General features: G+C 45.8%; 1 protein-coding gene and 1 long non-coding RNA gene across 7 annotated transcripts in view; one reads left to right on the top strand and one right to left on the bottom strand.

Annotated features, from left to right (window-relative positions):
* LOC138261612 (uncharacterized) overlaps positions 1–9,020 on the bottom strand; it is a 64,415-nt gene extending 55,395 nt beyond the window's left edge. Inside the window, exon 1 of the long non-coding RNA XR_011199124.1 lies at positions 8,888–9,020. This is a non-coding gene — a long non-coding RNA (uncharacterized lncRNA). The remainder of the gene's footprint in view (positions 1–8,887) is intronic.
* The window catches only part of LOC138261611 (uncharacterized), a 909,500-nt gene that overhangs the window by 72,330 nt on the left and 822,450 nt on the right, over positions 1–14,720 (top strand). Inside the window, exon 1 of one of the 6 annotated variants that reach the window (XM_069210728.1) lies at positions 8,920–9,007. The exons of 2 other annotated variants lie outside the window; for them this stretch is intronic. The gene's annotated coding sequence lies outside the window, so the exon portion shown is untranslated. 3 more of the 6 variants (XM_069210724.1, XM_069210730.1, XM_069210729.1) reach the window with 3 other exon arrangements.

Below are 14,720 nucleotides of genomic sequence, written 5' to 3'. Positions count from 1 at the left end.
CATCACCCACCCACTCAGCAGGACACATAGTAGATGCGATTTTCACCTCCAGCAACCACATAACCTGCACTCACACCACCGAACTCCACTGGACCGACCACCACTGTGTCCATTTCTCCTTCTCGAAACCCCCAAACACCAACACACCACACCCTACCGCATGTGGGACAAGATCCACACAGAACACCTGAATGCCCAACTCACATATAACCCCCCCAACACCAACGACCCCAACATTGCTACCCATAACCTCACATAATGGATTACAACTTGCGCTGACTCACTTCCCCCTCTTAGAAGAAAAATCACCAGCCGCAACATCAAGAACGCCCCCGGTTTACCACTGAACTCCAAGCCTCCACGCATGAATGTCGCAAAACAGAGAAAGCTTGGTGCCAGGAACCCTCAACAACCAACTTCTCCACCCTCAAAACCACCATACGCAAACATCACCAACTCATATGTACAACCAAAAGGGCTTACTACAAGGAACGTATAGACAGTAACTCACATAACAGCAAGGAACTCTTTACCATCATCAAAGAGCTCACCAAACCCAAAGCCTGCAACATCGACCCCACTCACACACAAAACCTCTGCGACTCCCTCTCCAACCACTTCCACCTCAAAATTTTAGACATGCACAACAGCTTCACACCACCAGCACCCACCACCGACACGACCAACAACAACTCACCCCCCCTCCCCAACCTACTACACACCTGGGCCCCTACCAACGATGAAGAAATCGAAAAAAACATGAATTCCATCCACTCAGGCTAAACTCGGACCCCTTCCCCCACCGCATCTTCAGCAAGGCCAGCCCAACCATCGCTCCCAAGCTTCGCACCATAATCAACTGCTCTTTCGACGCAACCACCTTCCCAGACTCCTGGAAGCACGCAGAAGTAACTGCACTCCTGAAAAAACCCAAAGCAGACCCTGATGACCTCACAAACTACCGCCCAATTTCTCTTCTCACCTTCCCCGCCAAGGTTGCTGAGAAGTTAGTGAACGCCTGCCTGTCTCACTTCCTAGAGGAAAACAACGCACTCGATGCCTCCTAGTCTGGATTCCACCAGAACCACAGCACTGAGACCGCCCTCATCGCCTGTACTGACGACATCAGAACCAGAGTCGACAAGGGCGAGACCGTCACACTCATCCTCCTGGACTTCTCCGCAGCCTTCAACATTGTCTGCCACCAAATACTCTGTACACGCCTCTACGACGCAGGAATCTGACACAAGGCCCTGGACTGGCTCGACAAAAGGACCCAGAAAGTCCACCTCCCTCCTTTCCAATCCCCAGCCACCAAGATCATCTGTGGAGTTCCCCAAGGGTCCTCCCTCAGCCCCACCCTTTTCAACTTTTACATGGCCCCGCTTGCCAACATCCTCTGGCCACACGGAGTCACCATCATATCCTACGCAGACGACACCCAGCTCGTCATCTCCCTCACCAGAAACCCTACCACCTCCAAGACCAACCTCCAAGCCGGACTCCTTGACACCGCCAAATGGATGACAGCAAGCCACCTCAAACTAAACTCCAACAAAACCGAAATCATCCTCTTCGGCCCCAACAAAACAATATGGGACGACTCCTGGTGGCCCACCGCCCTAAGATCAACCCCAACACCCGCCACACACGCACGCAACCTCGGCGTCATCTTAGATTCTTCTCTCTCCATGACCCAGCAAATCAACGCTATCACCTCCTCCTGTTTCAACACCCTCCACATGCTCCGAAAAACCTTCAAATGGATACCCATAGAAACCAGAAAGACCGTCACATATGCACTCATCAGCAGCAGGCTAGACCACGGAAACGCCCTCTACTCTGGCACCACAGTCAAGCTTCAGCAGAAACTCCAGAGGATCCAGAACGCAGCCGCTCCCCTCATCCTGGACATCCCACGCCATGAACACATCTCCCCCCACCTCAGATCCCTTCACTGGCTTCCTATCGACAAAAGGGTCATCTTCAAAGTCCTCATCCACACACACAAATACCTCCACAACACTGGACCAGCCTACCTCAAAGAAAGAGTGAACTTTCACTCTCCCACTCGCCACCTCCGCTCTGCCGACCTCGCCCTCGCCACAGTCCCCTGCATCCAACGCACCACCGCCGGAGGCAGATCCTTCTCCTACCTCGCCCCCAAAACCTGGAACTCCCTCCCCACTAACCTCCGCAAGACTAAGGACCTCCTGTCATTCAGAAAACACCTCAAGACATGGCTTTTCGAACAGTAATCGGCAAACCCTCCCCCCTATTTCTTCTCTCCCCCCAAGCCTTGAGACCCTAACGGGTGAGTAGCGCACTCTATAAATTTTTTTGATTGATTGATTGATTCATTGACCCACCTGAGGGTGCAGCTCACTCAAAAACAAGGTGCATAGCCTCGTAAAATTGTTTAATTTGAGCCGGGGAAGCTCCGGTCCCTGGAAAAAGGAGAAGACGCGTAGTCGGCCCTGGAGACTGCTCCGCAGAACCACGCTTGTAACGTTGACATTCCCTAGATGCCTCGTCGGCCGACGGGCGTGGCAACGTTGAAGTCTGTTTGGAGGAATTCTTTTTGTGCCTCTTACCTGAGTGCCCGATGACCTCAAATGCGAGGAAAAGGACTTGGGGCTCCGGGAGCGGTGCCGCGACCTCATCCTGCTGCGGGACCGTGACCTCCTCGGAGTCGCGCTGACCGAAGACGGCTGTCGGGCCGCCAGAAGTTTCAGGAATCTCTCCCTCAAGGCCTTCGGAGCCAGGGCCCGACAGTCGGAACATGCTGTCAAATTGTGGTCCTTCTCAAGACACCAGAGACCGATTCTGTGCGGATCTGTGACCGACACTGTGCGATGACATGCACCACACTGCTTGAATCATGCCTTTCTCGAAGACATCTCAAACAGTCAAGAAAAAAGCCTCGACAAACATTGAAGAAAAAGGGTAGCTCTTCCCATATCTGCGCTTAACCGGCACGGAAGGAGAAGAACTGACGTACGCGCGCCGTAGTAGTACCTATATAGAAGACCATGACGTCATAGGGGGCTCCAACGACAATGAGGACGCCACGCTGAGCCAGGCGACGCATGCGGATCCGAACGACGCCACCATACAGCGGGCACATGGTACTGCTCAGCAGAAAAATTCCAGATTCGAACTTGACGCCAGGAAATTCTAAGGTAAGGAATCTGCAGCTAGAAGTATCTATCAGATTGAATGCACAGTAATCTTTAAGATGTAAGACTGACTCTATGTGTACCACTCCTTGATGATGATCAGAGTTGATTGCACACTGAAATGTTAATAAATATATATATTTTTTTTAAGCAAACCGAACAGCCACCACAAGTGGGAAAATAAAAAAATAAAAATGTGATGCAGCAACCCCCGCTCTTCTGGCAAAGGCTCAGCACACTGCCTACATTTGCCAAAAAAGGCCAAAGCCTGATTATCCAGCTGCATCCGAGAAAATGTGAAGAGACCACTCTTCTTTCTCCTCCATTACAAACCGAGGCACCCCATTGAAGTCCTTCAGAAAAGTATGCCATATTCTCAAGTAGGCAGTCATGCCCGCATTCAAGCAGACTATGTGAAGGGTAAGCATGCCCCCCCCAACCTTTTACAGAAAATGCAACCTGCCCTACATGTAAAATGTAATTGATCCAAGAGCACATGTATCTCCTTAACTGGTGCTTTAAAAAAAAAGCAATTACTTTGTTTTTCAACAGCAACCATACTTCTCTTCTCACTGAATCCTTCTCTGCTCCAGAAAGAGCCATGACTTCACTCATTCCACTGTCTTCTCTGGGAATAAAGTTCTGCATTAAGTACTGAAACCTCACCAACAGCTTCGAACACTCAAACTTGTTTCATTCTTGGACCACCTCTTCATCAAAGTAGTGACTCATGCAATCTGTAGCAGCAGAAAATACAAACAGATGCTGCAAAAAAACTACTGAAAGCCCTAAACAATGCACAAAAAATTAGAACAACCCATAGGTAATGTCTTGTCAACAGAGATGTAACCACAAACTGTACATCTAAAAGTTCCAAAGATAAACAGATAACAAGAGAAAAGTTGACTTTATATCATGCTTAGCTATCAAAGCACCCAGGTCAATTGTTAACTTGATGGCTGACTCCACAGTAGCTCATTTCACCCTGCTCAACTTTTTTTTGTTTGTTTTTTACCCATATTTTCCAGATCACCCCAAACTATGTGTTGCACAATGTTTGAAAGTTTACGAGCAGATGACTGCTCATCTAAGAACGTCCTCAACTCCCCAACTCCTTCCTTCAGGAACCCTTATAAATATGTGTCTTCAGCTACTTTAGCCCGCTGGGTTAAATGGATTATGTCACTGGCAGGGATCGACAACTCCAGGTTTGGAGCACACTCTTCCAGAGATGCTATGGCATCTAAAGCCTTTTGGACGGGTTCCCGTCTTGAGGGCATTCTTAGATCTGCAGATTGGTCTAATGATAATGTGTTTAGAGTTTTTTTTTATTGTAAACCTGTTGATAATGTTTCTATGAATGTCATTCATTTGCTTTAAACAAGCATAATAGGAGCCTCCAGTCTTGTCATAAAATGTAGATTTTCCTAGTTTCAATGATGGAAAGTCTTAATTTTATTAAAGACCCGGAGGCGAGTATTATCCCACCTCTTATATTAGTAACTGTTCTCTGTTTTTTTTCTTTTTTCTCCCATCCCTTCGGTGGCAACATTGTCTGTTCAACCTGCCACGTAGAACATCACCTCATGGTTTGGATGCTCCACCAGCGTCTCGCCTTTCTCCTTCTCCACTCCTTGGATTGGCGGCCCATCAGTGTGCTTCTCTTCATCTTCAGTTTCCTGGACTTATGAACTTTTGTTTGGACTTGTCATAATTTATTATGGCAGTTCTTATTTTGGCTTCTTTTTTTCCTATATTTCGTACTAGCTGATTCTTAAGCGCCAGAAAAGAGGGCTGTTCGCAGTCAAGTTACGTAAAAATAGCATACATTTGTGCTGATTGGTTGTTGTAAATGTACTACACCTTGTTTCCCATTGTCTCGTTTTCTCTTCGCTTCTCGGATTTGTAGTTTTCTTCACTTGCTGCTGTTTAATTAAAGCAAGAAAAGAAACGCATAATACTCGCCTCCGTGTCTTTAATAAAATTAAGACTTTCCGTCATTAAAACTAGGAAAATCTACATTTCGGGGTGAATAGCAGGAAAATTAAACTGCGCATTGTAGAAGATTGTGGTAATTTAAGGTGCAAGACAGCAACTACAAAGATGGCAAGTCATATTAATAGTATCAATATGAGAATGATTTTTGTCGGACTGTACTTGAGCAAGTACTAACAACTATCACGACTAAACAATTGTTTAAACCGTTCTGTGCCCAGGACGTAATGGTTACGTCCTGAGGCACAGTGCTGCTGTGCCCAGGACGTAACCATTACGTCCTGGGCACACAGCCCAGAGGGAGCGCTAGCGCTCCCTCTGTGGGGTTCCCCCCCCCCCCAAGTCAGGGATGGAAGGGGAAGCCCTTCCCCTTCCACCCCGGACCCCCCCACCCCCCCTGTGACGTGAGCGCACAAGGACGCGCTAACAATCACAGAGCCTCCCCCATTGCGCTGGAAGATCATCTTCCAGCATGATCGGAAGAGAAATGCTTTGCATTTCTCTTCCGATCATGTGGGGGAGGCCGAGAGAGGCTTCAAAGGGAAGGAAATGTATTTCCTTCCCTTTGAAGTCTCCCTCTGCGTTTTGGCAGCCGGATTGAAAGCAATCCGGCTGTCAAAACGCCCACTAGATTCCAGGGATGTTTACAAAAAAAGGAAACTGGCATGAGGGAGCGACCCCTTGGGCAAGGGTCGCTCCCAGGGGGGGTATTTTTTTTTAAAGGCCTTGGGGGGCATTTTTTTTGTTAAGGCCTTTTCTGCCCCCCCGGGGGCAGATCGGCCTATTATTAGGCCGATCTGCCCCCAGGGGGGGCAGAAACCTCAAGGCACCAGGGATAATTTTTTGTAGTTTTTTTTTTTTGAGGTGGGGAGCAAGGGTCGCTCCCCTAGGGGGCAAATTATATTTAAGCCATTTCTGCCCCCCTTGGGGGCAGATTGGCCTATTTTTATGAGGCCAATCTGCCCCCAAGGGGGACAGAAACCACTAGACACCAGGGAGTTTTTTTTTTCTTCGTGTTTCACGTAAGGGGAGCGACCCCTTAGGCAAGGGTCATTCCCCTGGGGGGCAGATTTATTTTAGGCCATTTCTGCCCCCCCGGGGGCCAGATCAGCCTATTTTAATTAGGCCGATCTACCCCCAAGGGGGGCAGAAACCACTAGGCACCGGGGATTTTTGTTGTTGTTGTTTTACAGATGGGGAGCGTCCCCTTAGGCAAGGGTCGCTCCTCTGGAGGGGCAAATTGTATTTAGGCCATTTCTGACCACTTTGGGGGCAGATTGGCCTATTTTTATGAGGCCAATCTGCCCCCAAGGGGGACAGAAACCACTAGACACCAGGGATTTTTGTTGTTGTTGTTTTACAGATGGGGAGCGTCCACTTAGGCAAGGGTCGCTCCTCTGGAGGGGCAAATTGTATTTAGGCCATTTCTGACCACTTTGGGGGCAGATCGGACGATTTTAGGTCAATCTGCCCCCAAGGGGGACAGAAACCACTAGGCTCCAGGGATCTTTTTTTTGCGCCGTCACGCAAGGGGAGCGACCTTGTAGGCAAGGGTCGCTCCCCGGGGGTGTGGGGGGGCAAATTTATTTTAGGCCATTTCTGCCTCCCCTGGGGGCAGATCAGCCTATTGTTATTAGGCCGATCTGCCCCCGGGGGGGGCAGAAACCTCTAGGCGCCAGGGCAATTTTTTTTTTTTTTTTTTTTTTAGAGATGGGGAGCGACCCCTTAGGCAAGGGTCGCTCCCCTGGAGGGGCAAATTGTATTTAGGCCATTTCTGCCTGCTTTGGGGGCAGATCGGCCGATTTTAGGTCAATCTGCCCCCAAGGGGAGCAGAAACCACTAGGCACCAGGGATCTTTTTTTTGTGCTGTCATGCAAGGGGAGCGACCTTGTAGGCAAGGGTCGCTCCCCGGGGAGGGTGGGCAAATTTATTTTAGGCCATTTCTGCCCCCCCTGGGGGCAGATTGGCCTATTGTTATTAGGCCGATCTGCCCACCCCCTGGGGCCGGCTGAGCTAGAGGCCAAAATCCACAGGTAGGCACTTTGCAAAAAACACCTGTTTTCTGTGAAAAAATGGAATGTGTCCACGTTGTGTTTTGGGACATTTTCTTTCGTGGGCGCTAGGCCCACCCACACAAGTGAGGTACCATTTTTATCGGGAGACTTGTGGGAACGCTGGGTGGAAGGACATTTGTGGCTCCTCTCAGATTCCAGAACTTTCGGTCACCGAAATGTGAGGAAAATGTGTTTTTTTGGCCAAATTTTGAGGTTTGCAAAGGATTCTGGGTAACAGAACCTGGTCAGAGCCCCACAAGTCACCCATCTTGGATTCCCCTAGGTGTCTAGTTTTCAAAAGTGCACAGGTTTGGTAGGTTTCCGTAGGTGCCGGCTGAGCTAGAGGCCAAAATCTACAGGTAGGCACTTTGCAAAAAACACCTGTTTTCTGTAAAAAAATGGGATGTGTCCACGTTGTGTTTTGGGGCATTTCCTGTCGCGGGCGCTAGGCCTACCCACACAAGTGAGGTATCATTTTTATCGGGAGACTTGGGGGAACATAGAATAGCAAAACAAGTGTTATTGCCCCTTGTCTTTCTCTACATTTTTTCCTTCCAAATATAAGAGAGTGTGTAAAAAAGACGTCTATTTGAGAAATTCCCTGTAATTCACATGCTAGTATGGGAACCCCGGAATTCAGAGATGTGCAAATAACCACTGCTCCTCAACACCTTATCTTGTGCCCATTTTGGAAATACAAAGGTTTTCTTGATAGCTATTTTTTTCTCTTTATATTTCAGCAAATTAATTGCTGTATACCCGGTATATAATGAAAACCCACTGCAGGGTGCAGGTCATTTATTGGCTCTGGGGTACCTAGAGTTCTTGATAAACCTACAAGCCCTATGTATCCCCATTGGTTTCATGCCCATTTCTGTCACTGACTGGAAGAAGGCTGAAAGCACAAAAAAACTTTAAAATGGGGTATGTCCTAGTAAGATGCCAAAATTGTGTTGAAAAATTGGGTTTTCTGATTCAAGTCTGCCTGTTCCTGAAAACTGGGAAGCTGGTGATTTTAGCACCGCAAACCCTTTGTTGATGCCATTTTCAGGGAAAAAACCACAAGCCTTCTTCTGCAGCCCCTTTTTCCCATTTTAAAAAACAAAACGAAATTTTCATTGTATTTTGGCTAATTTCTTGGCCTCTTTCTGGGGAACCCACAAAGTCTGGGAACCTCTAGAATCCCTATGATGTTGGAAAAAAAGGACGTAAATTTGGCGTGGGTAGCTTATGTGAACAAAAAGTTATGAGGGCCTAAGCGTGAACTGCCCCAAATAGCCAAAAAAAGGCTCAGCACAGGAGGGGGGAAAAGGCCTGGCAGCGAAGGGGTTAAACGTTTTTAAAAAAATATATAAATTGAGCATAAATTAAACTGAGTGCAACAATGACATTCCCTTGCTGAGTTCAGGGTGACGAGAGGCCTAGTAACGTCTGGTCATCTCTCGCACCAGATTACATTATAGGAAACCCTAATTTACCCGCTTGGATCTCTCACCTGTTTTGTGATAATTTTTACCACACATAGACTCCCAGTTGTGTCAATATAATGTATTCTCAGGCTTGGGGTCCCACACCCGTTTCTGTAGGTTATGTACATCTCCCTTGTTAACACACACAAACTTTGCACGTAAGCAGGTGGATTAAAACAAAAAAACTCACATGAATCGGCCCACATCCACATGACTAACGTGATGACATCACACGCTGTTCTCTTCCTGCACGCACGCCGGCATTCAGCAAGAAAATACAACTAGTAGGAGTTACAGGACTGAAAAAAAGGTACAGCTGCCTGGCATCTTTCTGGAGTTGGGTATAACCCATGACTAACGTGGTGACGTATGACTCACGCGATGACACCACACACACAGTGTGTTCCAACACGCACAGCGGCTTTCGGCAAGAAAACACCAACTAGTAAGATTTACAGGACTGAAAATAAGTTCAATTGCCGGGCATCCTTCTGGAGTTGAGTATAACACCGTCCAAACTAAAAAAGTAAATACTTAATAACTAAACATAATAACATCCACAATGAACGAATCAATAAGCTGTGGGATTTATGCGTCATTTTTGCCCTTCGGTCTGTGACTTGAGGGTCTCGCTCGCCTGGAACATCCTATGGGGGCACATTTGGCCCTTTGCTAAAGTATGTCGATCCACGATTTTTAGATCGAGCGTAGCAACTTGCGCGCTGCTTTTCCGACGTATCTCTGTGGGCTTTTAACCACGCCCATCACTTTCACTCGTTCTTGGGTTCACCTTTCAAAAATCCTTTGTCATTGGTAAATTTCTTAAGTGTGTTCTTCTCTGGGGCGGCTTTGTTACTGCTTTGGGGTCAGGGACCCACCTGGTTACATGGATAACTGCACGTTTGCCGATGTGCCAGCGAACTTCTTTTTTCCTTTTTTGTGCCTCCTTCGCTCTCACGCTCATGGCAGCCTTGGCGCTTTGAATTGACATGCTTGTCAGCAGTTTTACTTTTCGTTTTCGATTTATGTGGCAAGAAAAGTCTAGTTAGGAATTTACAACGCTAATAGCTGCAACTCAAGCAAACGTGAGACCCATTGCATTGCAAATGCTTGTTCATGTTTGCTTTTGTGTATTGGTGTGTGTTATGGAAACAAAGTCTGCATAGGTTCGACCGATGTTACTTTTAAACCTGTAGATTGGGTACAGATTGAGGCAAATCTAGCAGCATGTCATGATGTGGATTTCACATTTAGTTTTTTCCTACGCAAGAGTGAGTGGATTCACGATAATGACTCCATGTAGATAAGCACAGAGGGCTTCCGCCAAGTGAATGCACCATCTCATCACAATAGGCCAAGCACGTCAGATTCGTACTTATGCTTTTCTTTTTTTCATAGTAAGCAGTGGTTTATATTCATCTCCAGTTGGTGCAAACAAAAAAATTGGCACGAAGTCCGCTGACTATAATATACTTTAACTATTTCCTCTTTGCATGGTAATGCCTAGGTTTCCCGAGGTGCGATAGAATTCAAAAGTGATCTATATTGTGTGTGTATGTATAATTTCCTCCTACACATCTTACTCAGTTTTTATGTCGCCATAGGTAGACTAAGCATTAACTTGAGGGTTTGCCTGCAGGCTATTTTAACCATCCTCCAGTCTAGATCTCTTTGTTTCTTCATAATGCCCCGTCCATTAAGAGAGTTCGAGCCTGCCCGATGATGCCATTTGCACAGCGGTATTTCTGTACCGCACATTCTGTGTGGTCAGATTCCTTGAAAAGAAAAAAAAAAGAAAAATGACTGTTTTCCATTTGAAGTTAGTACTAGGTTTTTCATAAAGTCTCTGTAGAAGGCCTCCTCTCTGTTATTTAAGCTCTTTCTCAGGAGCTCAAAGTAGTCTCGGACATCATAAGTTCCCACCTGCAGCTTTTCTTTAAATGCAGCTGCACTTCACAAGTCATTTGTTAACGGTCCACAACTGAAATCCCTTAAAAGCAGCATTCCAAAGAGCTTAACTGATGAGTTACTGTGGTGAATACAGCCGATTGGCTACCCATTTAGGTTCTTGGCTTGTACAGGGAAATCCTTTAAGAACTCTTTCCCTGACCTGTCTATATAATAACAGAAGGGACTTAGGTGTTGAGAGATGTTTTAACATAGGTCTTTGTGCACATCCCCTTTTCTTATTCATGCAAAAAAGAATAGTGTGCAAGTCATGTAAACTTATGAAAATACTCAGTACAGATAAATGGAAGCAGAGTTTTCTCAAGGGGGGGGCAAGGCCTACATTGACATCCCTAGTATCTAAAAAAAAAAAAAGCTAGTATTATTGGCAATGGCATCATCTAGCACAGGCATCTCGAGCATCTTGTAAACTACCAGTAGCTCTCCAGCTATGTGTGAGTAGCTCTCCTGCCATGATCACTGAGTGTGAGAGTACTACATGCGAACTAAAACAATAATTAGCTGTTCATTTGAGTTTAATTTGTTATATATGTATATTACGACATTTGAAGTAAAAATACTACTTGTTATTAATCTTACATTATTTCTAATAACCTATGTATTTCTCTAAAATGCTGTTCAATGCGCTAGTAAGCTGAACCTAATATATGGACTAGTTTCTCTAAACAAATATGTTGATAAAGAGTCCAATCTCTTGTTATTCACATCAGGAATTATTAGGACGAGTGATTTCCATTTTCAAATTTCTGACAGAAGAAACCAGAGTTTCAAGATTCTAGTACCTCACCACACTTATCAGATACTGGTAGACCTTATGGCTTCAGCGTATAGCTGTCCCTCTGTGTAAACTTAAGGAACAAGAAATCACCACATACACATTTTCATAGTAGGTCATACCATATGAGTGTACACCGTTCTCTGTAAACACAGTTATGAGTGATCAGACCAGTTTCCTACCAGATCAATTAATATTTAATAGTCTCAGCTTCGCATGCTTTTAAGTTTCTCCCTGAATGAAGTACATGCTGAACATTCAAGTTTTTTGGACCACACATATCATGTAATGGTAGACCAATTGTCTTTATGTAAGGTGACACCTTCCTTTGTTATTACTCGCTGGGCTGTTTAGGGCTCAGAGAAACCGAGCCTACAAAACTTGAGGAATCCCTGCATTTGAAAGAAAATGTGCTGAGCAGAAAAGGGGAGTGATCATATGAGGGATATGTTAGACAGGAATGAAGCAATTCAGTGAAGGAGTGTGCCTTGTAATCTCATAGATTCAGGTTTTGGAGTAGCATAGGAGAATGGATAGATCAAATAGCAGTAGTGCTGCTAATCCATTTGAATCTACAGTAATCGTGTTGCTCTAATGTTGCAGTCAGAGCAGATTCCATCACAACCAGGGTGATAATTGTATGTAAAAAATCGCTTCAATCATCTTGCTCAAGAACATGTCATTGAAAATTAGATGGTAGAAGGGGCAACTGGGTCAAAACCTGGTTTTAGAAAGGAATAGATACAATCGGTTTTGAGTGCATTTTGAAGTTGACCAGATGAGTGTTTGCTTATAGCTTTGGCTGAGGTGACAGCTGAACTATTAATGATGGTGTTCTTGAATATGTGTGCTTGAAGTAGAACTGTTGGTTTCCCCGAAACAAATTAAATCTAGTGTTGAAGCAGAGCACTTGCATTTGTGGAAAGATGAAGCAGAAAGCCACACTGATAGATGACTCCTGTAAGCGGAACATTTCCACTTTGTTTTATGCTTACCATTCTGCTCATTGATGGTGAGCAGAGTTGCTGAGGTTCTTCTGCAGTTCCCTGTATCAGTTCTTTCATACCTTATTTACTGCATTGTCTCTGGCATGCAAGAGCCTCTTGGTTTGAGCTAAGTGATGCCTGGTGGTCACGGCTGAGAGTGCTACAATTACTCTAGGTTAGTCTCTGAAATTTCCAGCAGGCGAAATACACTCTTTTTAAAAGTTTGCTGCAGAGTGTAATCTAGGTCCAAAAGTTGCTAGGTCGATTCCAGGGAATTGTGGTTTAGGCACTAAGTTTTTGGTTTGCGATTTATGTTAGAAAAATCTTAACACCAAATCTTCTGTACCACCTACACCTCCAGAACCGTGTTAATTAACTATTGTCTCAATTGGGAGACTGTAGCAATCACTTCCCATCCATATTATTGCCAAGCCTGCCTTACCTTGCACCAGGCTCTTCTCTTGCCCTAAATCATGCTTCTGATGTCACTTAAGCTTTCAGGTTGTACCTAATTAGATCCATAATTTTGCCTTCCCCCACCACCAGAAAGACCCTGCCTAGAGGTGTAATTTCACCCCCCCCCCCATCAGATAGGCTGACCAGAATGTTAAATCTAAAAACCAGGACATTTCACAAAAACAGAAGGACTACAGTTTTACTTCAACTGAGCGCAAAATTACAGAAGAGGCACTAAGAACATAAAAAAAATAAAATTTTAAAGCAAGTCTGAAGCTTGTTAATTAAATTGCTTTTCATAAAACCGGATATCTGTCTCTACTTTGTAAAACAAAAAAAATCACCTCCCACCATTTTTAGGGGGGGCCCTCCCGTATATCAGCTAAATTTCCCCAAATCTGCCGGGGCAGCTGTTGGAAAACCAGGACTGTCCTGGCAAATCCAGGATGCCTGGCCACCCTACCATCAGAACGTTTTGCACTCTTCAACTCATTCCTCTAATTTCTTTCTCAGCCCTTCTAGATATAAATTGGTCTTGTGCTCGGCAGATGTACCCCATCATGGGGGAACAAGGACGGAAACTCAAACACTAGTCGTTCTGCGATATCATCAAACCCCCATCACCTTGCAGAAACCAATCATTATCCAGTGCAACTCTTTTCTGACCATGTCAATTGCAGCTGGCCTCTATGCAGCTCTCCACGCCCTCCTGGACAGCAACCCTGTCCAGAACACCTCAGTTTTCACTCAGCTGGCTTTCAACATGTCCAAGTCCTGCTTTATAGATTTTTATCTGCTCCAGCCCTGTTGACTGCACCAAATCATTTCCCCATAGGTGAATCACCACCACATTAGGCTTTGCCCCCTTTTGCTTTGTACTCCCACAAGGCAGCACCAATTTCCTCCAACACTTGCCACTGAGGCTAAACCAGTGCATCTTTGCATTCCTCCTAACCAGCCCCAGCTGGATGCCTCAAAGCTGCCATTCAGCCAGTGCCCTGACTCACTTCACCAAATAGTACTCACAAATCAATATGGCCCATGATTAAAACTTCACACGAGGACTACCTGCCAACAAAGCAAATCCCCATTAGTCCAGTCCATTCCGAACATAACGCCACCCACAACTGTTCTACCTTCCCATGCCCTTCAGCTTGTCCTTCCCCACCTGAAACCTTCTGAGGCTGCATCTATATGGGAGGAATGAGTATAAAGCTCTGTTGCAGGGAGACCTGCTGCCCAAGAGAACTCCAAATCTGTCTCCACTAGGGTTTTCACTAGCCCCCCCCATGCTCCTACCCTGCCAACCATGAAGAAATTAATTGTCCAGATAATGCAAAAGCTGCTTTTGACCGTGCCACCCATCCCAAGAATGTGCTGAACTTTTCAATCCCTGCACATGCCACAAGCAGTCCATGGGCATACACATGTCAACAGAATACTTGCCTTGGAGCTGCATACCCAACAGTTAAGTCTGCCAGATGCACCAGCCAGCAGAAGGTGAAAAGCTGATTTAATTTCTTCCTTTCCCATCTCTGCTCGAGCACCACAATTCCTCACCGGAGTTATCTCTGTGTCCAAATTTTCATATGACACAGAACATTCTGCCTGATCGATGAAGCCTTTCACTGATGCCCCTTTCAGGCCAGGACAAATGATCCATCAGCTAGAACTCCCCCCACTGCCTTCTTTGGAACAACCCTAATGGATATAACACAAGGTTATCGCAAGGGGTGTTAGGGAATAGTTGTGCCATCATTCCCAGGGACGCCACCTACCCCAGTGTCTCCTGTGCCAGGTCCTTCCATTTAGCTACAGGACCCAAATGATCTGCCCAC

Source organism: Pleurodeles waltl, chromosome 10, assembly GCF_031143425.1.
Source record: "Pleurodeles waltl isolate 20211129_DDA chromosome 10, aPleWal1.hap1.20221129, whole genome shotgun sequence".
In the NCBI taxonomy this organism is placed as follows: domain Eukaryota; kingdom Metazoa; phylum Chordata; class Amphibia; order Caudata; family Salamandridae; genus Pleurodeles; species Pleurodeles waltl.
This window is presented reverse-complemented; position numbering and strand designations above follow the sequence as displayed.